The sequence below is a fragment of the Chamaea fasciata genome, unplaced genomic scaffold, assembly GCF_029207755.1.
Source record: "Chamaea fasciata isolate MVZ Bird 193981 ecotype frontalis unplaced genomic scaffold, bChaFas1.0.hap1 SCAF_2, whole genome shotgun sequence".
In the NCBI taxonomy this organism is placed as follows: Eukaryota; Metazoa; Chordata; class Aves; order Passeriformes; family Sylviidae; genus Chamaea; species Chamaea fasciata.
In genome coordinates, this window is record NW_027094087.1 from 52,067,743 (window position 1) to 52,074,160 (window position 6,418).

The following is a 6,418-nucleotide window of genomic DNA, read 5'->3' on the forward strand; positions in this document are numbered from 1 at the left end:
AGCCCCCTCAAAAGCGCAGGGCCTGCTCTCTCCCCTCTTATCCATCACTTTTCCATGATGAGAACAACCCACTGTGCAACACAGCACAGGCCAAGGCTTTGGAAAGCCAGCCATTCCCAGCCCCTTGGTTCATAGAGGGAAAATGGGTGTTTGAGCTACTGTTTTGGTCAGTCCTATTATCATCATGTTGCAGAAAAACTGCCTGGGGTGTTGGTTAGGTTCACACCAAACCCACAGATTTCACGGTACACACGTACCCGGGCACTCAGTGAAGCCTGGGAGGAGGCACATCCCCTCCAACATCTCTCCTTGTCAGACGCACAGCCACAATGTTTCCTCCAGTGGGGACCTGCCTGCATGGGGGCCCCAGTCTGGCTTTCCAAAGAAGGGTACTGGCCTTGTCTCACATGGGAATTGATGCTGGAATCTGTAACATCAACAGCACAGCTCCTGTGGCAGCCAGCACACAGGGTCAGGCCTCCGTGGCTCCAGTAAGGGAGGTATAACCAGCAGCACGGTGCTCTGGGCAAGCAGAAGAGGCACAGCAGGAACCTAGGGGAACAGCCAAGCTTGTTTCACCAAACTTTAAAAATTATTAGGCAGGGGAAGGAGCCTCAGCTTCATTTTTCACATTTGCAAACACCCATCAGATTAGGATCCTTTCTCTGTGGAGGGGAAGAGTAGAAGCTGGGAAACTTAACAGTGGATTTTAAAGCCCCTGCAGAAGGCACCAAGGAGCAGGAGATGTTCCAGGCCTGGAAGAGAGGGAAGAGGACAGTTGGCCACTGCAGAGCACCAGGAAGTCCCTCTTCTCCCCCCTGTATCCCAGCAGGACCCATGGCAGCCCCACCGGCCATGGGGGTGCCTTGAGAGGCTTTAGGCAGCCCCCATCCCTCTCTGCCACCCTGTGAGTCCCATGGCTTGCAGTGGCAGAGAAGCCAGTTTGACTGCAGCCCTGAGTTCAGGCAAGCAACCTTTCACGCGCCTGGCAGCTGCTCCTGATTTTGAATCCATCGGAAACTCGGATTTACACCCTCATGACACCGGCACAATCCATGTCTGGATATTGCAGCTCACTATCGCTGCCAATCCGTTAGAGCACTGCCACACTGAGGCCTGAATATCTTGTGACTGCCCTAAAACAACCTTTCTCAAAAAACAGCAATATTAAGTTGCTTTCAGGAGAGAGAGGGGGAAAACATAATTGCTTATAATTTCATTAGAACAATGTTTCCCATGGTATTAAGCTGTATGATAACAGAGCCTTTTGAGTGGATCACACTGATAACAACACTGGAGAAATATTCATTTCCAACTTAAAATTAGGCTAAACTTGAAAAATGCCTTTTAGTTTCCACCTTTTCCTTTTATTTTCTCACTTTTCTTCTTCTAACTTGTGGGGTTTTAAATCCAGCTTTATAAAAGAATTTTGCACCTGCTGCTACCATCTGTAATATATATATATAATGGAATAAGCCCTGGCCTAAGAGACTGGGAGGTTTTTAGAAGCAGCTGTTGGTGTGTGTCTTCAGTTCCATTCTTCCCACTGGAAAGCGCTAAGCAAGTATCTCCTCACCAGATGGGCTTAGAGTGAGTTCAGAGTAAAGCCTTGAGAGGTTTAAAATGGGAACTTGCTTGAGCAATCCCCTTGATTTCAGGGGGTAATCACCAACCTGAGGAACAAGATCACAGCTTAGCCCTTAAATCTCAGTGGCTGTTTTGTTCACACCTTTTCCCTTATCCAATGTGGCTGCTGTGGTGCTGAGCAACAGGATCCATTTCATTTTAAAAATTCTCTCAAAAGATTATCCCATCTTTGAAAACTGCCCAGCTTTGCCGAGCATCGTGGGCAGCCCAGGAGCCCATCCCAGCCAGGAGCAAGCAGGGGGCAGAGGCCAGCCCTTGACCAGGCAAAATTCCTTAGCCATCAAGAAAATAGGAATAATTTTCCAGTGAGGCCAAGGGTCAAGTCGAGCCCCGGAGGTGCTGTAGCAGAGAGGCCAAGAGATCACCAGTGCCTCCTTCGGGAATCCCCTGACCCCAGAAAGTCATCTCAGCTGTCCTCAGGGTGAGCTGAGAGGACACACCAAGGAAAGAGGGAGTTTGCATCCCCGTCTCTCCCTGATCTGCACAACGCAAATGCTAGGAGTGGCATCCCCTCAAATTTGGGTGGGCGAATGCTTGCCCTCACGGAAGACGAGGCACTGCTTTCCCCACCACCTGGCTCCGAGGCAGTCTGGGAACGGGGCTGAGCGCCCCGCTGGTCTCCCTCTCTGCCTCCCCACTTCCCCAATGAAATCTGAAACGTGGCTATTTCTGCCACCGCTGACAAACACCGTCACCTTTCGCTCCCTCCCTCGCGGGTGACAGGGTGCAGCGCCGGGACCGCAATGAATCACCCAGCAGCGCCCGGCGCCTCCCGCGCCGCCCCCGGCAGCCCCGCTGCGGGCCGGGACGCCGCAGCCCCAGCTGCAAGGAGAGGCGGGGGGGGCTGCATTGCATCGGGCTTTTATTGGGAAAAATGGGAATAAAATGCCAGGCACTGCAAGGGAGGAGAGAGGAGAGCTGGCTGCCTCTCAGACAGCCCTGGGAACGCTATGCAGAAGAGGTAAAAGGTCAAGGGGAACTCCCTTCGGCTGGATGCTGTGTCCCAGTCTCTTTGCAGGATCACAGCTCACTGGACACTGCAAGTCCACTTTTCACATGGAAAGAAACCAAGTAAGCTTTGGATACCACACAGCCAGCAGTTACACTTCTCTGGTACGTGACTTGATCAACCACCCTCACACCCTTCCTGCCACCCAGGATGGCCCTTCTAGTTTTTCTTCAGGCTTCCAGCCCTTCTTTGAGTAAAATATAGAGCACTTTATTGCACGAGTGTATCTGCAGCTTGTCGCCAAGGGAATAAGGGCACCCTGATACAAGCAAAGCATTGCCAGTTTCAGCCAAGAGTTCTGCTCCCATTTCAGGGTGACACTCACCCTCCTCCCTCGACGCCAGTGCTCGCCACTTCGATCTTCCACAGGCAACACGTTCCAGAGCACAATCAAACCTATTGTGCAGCTTTAGAACAGTTTTTGCTTTAATCTACTGGAGGGAACAGCACGAGGATTTTTATATCTAATCCAATAAATCTACACTGACATCTTGTGGAGATCCTGAGACCAAAATGCCACAGCCACTGGGCAGGGTGGAATTTACACTCTTTCCACGTCCTGCTGGACACTAGCACAGAGGCCACTGGACTTTCCAAAGCAACTGCAGCTGTGCCTGCAGTGAAAACCAGATCCTGCAGCCTCAGAAGTCATTTTTCTCAGCGCACAAACATCATTTTAAGTGATCCTCATAAGCCCAACTAAACCAAGACTATTTACTCTTAAATCCTCACTGAAAGCAATACTGTGGCCAGTCTTACATAACTGCAGCTTCAGGCTTCTCAAAGCACAAGCTTCTGATGAGGACTTACTTTCATGCTGAAATTCTATTATATCTGTAAGTGCTGAAAAAAAATGGACCTAAGTAGCACAAGGACTCCTTTGATGCTTCTCTTCATCTAAAAATATATGCGTTAAGCAAAAACTGCCTGCAGTTTGTGAACCTGTGCAAGATTTTCCTCCATATTCACCCCATTCATTTTAGCCCCTCTTGCCAAGTCCAAAGGGTTAAATTAAGCCACTGTCTACTTTCTTCGAGTGCTCGGGTAAGTGTTCAAGGAATACAAGCCTCCTGTTAGGCACAGCCCACAGTAATGCTGCTAGCAAGGGTTAACACCAAGAGCTGGAATCCCAGCACAGATAATCTCACAATCCAACCATCCAATCGTTCCTCCAGCTTTTTCTTACTACCATCTAGGGAGCAAATGCTCCATCTCCTCCAAAATGGCCAGAGACCCTCTGGAACTGCTGGGGTAGCACCAGACAGGTGGAAAATGGAGACTACTTGGACATAACAGAAAGTGGGGGAAAAGACTTCTTCACAATGTAGCATCCAGGCTGGGGAAGCCATGACCACCATTCACAGCACTAACAACAGCCACCACTATCTCCAGCAATGAACCTCTTAAGCCTTTGCCTGCAACTTCCCAGTAACTTGGCCATCTCCACTCAACAAAAAAATCCTCCTCCTGCTATGCATCCATTGTAGTCACCTCAGAGGAAGAACTCTTACCCCAAAATTGCACATGGACAATGTTCCCCGCAATTATGACTCCGGGACAGTGTGCTCCATCTTCTTGCTCTTCTCCGGGCAGTGTCAACCTCAGCCCCCTGTCCAAGCCAGAAAACTTTCCAGGAAGGCATGGCATTAGCAGCACATTACAAGAGCTCAGCTTCATGCATATAGATGGAAATTAAAGAGTGCAGAATGTAACAAATGCTATTTTACCTGGGACAGATACTAATGCTGAGCACATTAAGTTGCCACATAGCACCACCTAACCAGTTACAAGAGGGGGGAAAACCAACCATCCTAAGAAAAGCCAAAATTACTCCAGAGTGGGAATCACTAGCTGCAGCACTGGCTCCATTCTGAAGAGCAGACAGCTTTTATCCTTTGGGATTCAAAAGAAATGGGGGGATTTTCATGCTTGAAAGTGACTAAACTGTAAGAAGCACTTGAAAAGATAGCAAAGCCCACTACCCAGCAGTGTACACCCCAAAAATCCCAACACATAGAAGTCCTGCCACTTGGGCTCTCATAATTTGCCTTGAGCAGTCCCAGAAGCATCCATACATATGTGCAGCTAGGTCTGATTATTCAAATCCTGTTGCCTAGTATTAACTCTCAAATCTATATTTAAGCACCTAAGTAGGAATTACTACAGCTTTCCAAAGATCCTAAGCATCAAGAGCTCTTGTTAAGAGCTTACCCAAGTACTGACCTCCTAATGAATCTGTTTAAACGATAACATTCACCTCACTCCCACTGCGGTGAAATTCAGTACTTCATGCACTCCTGAACCTCTTCCAGCAAGAGCCGAGCTTGTGAGTGTCCTGTCTTTCATATCAAAACACAGACTACAGGCAAATACACAAGAGGAGCTATTTCTAAAATCCTGCACCGACTTCACAGTCACCGTACCTTGTTTTAGAAAAGGCTTGAAAACAGCAGGACGCAGGCTGAGTGCTAATTTGGTAGAAATTTGGGAAGAACAGTATTTTTAAAGCAAAACATATCTGGGCATTGAACCAAAAATTAAAACTATCATAGTACCAAATGGAGATATTTTGATATAATTCTCACTCTCTCCATTCCAAAGCCAGGAAGCCTCTAAAAATTTCTGCAAAACTTGAATCGTGCTGTTCTTAGAGTCAGAAAGTCAAAAAGTTGCTTTTCCTTTGCACAGCCCGAGCCTTTCCCTTTGCCAGAAGGGCAAACTCACACCATGGAGATGAGCAGAACATAGCAACAATATTCCAACTCATGGAAAAAGGCCAACTCTTCATTTTTCATTCTCTTTCGTCTCTCATTTTAAAAATCTATTTGCATACAAAGCCGGTGTTTTTCCCTCAATCTATAACAAATTCTGAATTCATCCTCCTTCCTGCTTGAGTTACAAGGAAATGTGAGAAACAGACAGGAGTGTATTTACAGGGCCAATAGTTGCTAACGCGGCTGGGGAGCACAAGGAAGAATACAATATGCAGGGCTGGAAATGCTCTGCAAATTTAAGCAGCAAGATGGTCATTCAGAATCCTGAATTACGAGTGAGCAGTTCTGGATGAAAATTTAGCAAAAGATAACTGAAGTAAAATACATCACAATAGTCCAACAGATACGAAGAACCATACACATTTCATTGGATTAAAGGATTATCTAGAAAATATGAAGCTGCTTCAGAAGCATCACAGGACTAGACAGAAAATGGCAGTGGCATCTCATAATCTGTAGGCAACAACTCTCCTTGTCAGGCATGTCCAGTCTTCTTCCAGCCCTGCAGATGCAGGAGATCAGGTCTCAGCTCCAAGCCAAGTCATCAAAAAACTGCTCGCTCCAGTGAAACAGCACTTTATGGATTACATAACATTCAGAACCCCTTTTAAACAATACTGATGGGAAGTTAGTCAAAAGCTTCAGAATGGATATATGGATGGCAGGAGGGACTTAAGAATCACAGAATGATTTGGGTTGGAGGGGACCTTAGAGATTATCTAGTTCCAACCCCTCTTCCATGGGCAGGGACATCTTTCACCACACCAGGCTGCTCCAAACCTCATCCAATCTAGGCCTTGAACACTTCCAGGGATGGGGCATCCACAGCTTCTCTGGGAAACCTGTGCCAGTGCCTCACCAATGTCAAGGCAAAGAATTTCTCCCTAACATCTAATGTCAACTATCCCTCTTACAGTTTAAAGCCATTGTTGGCGGTACCAGTCCCAATAGCAAAACCCAAGGAACATCACTCCCTTGTTATTTTCTG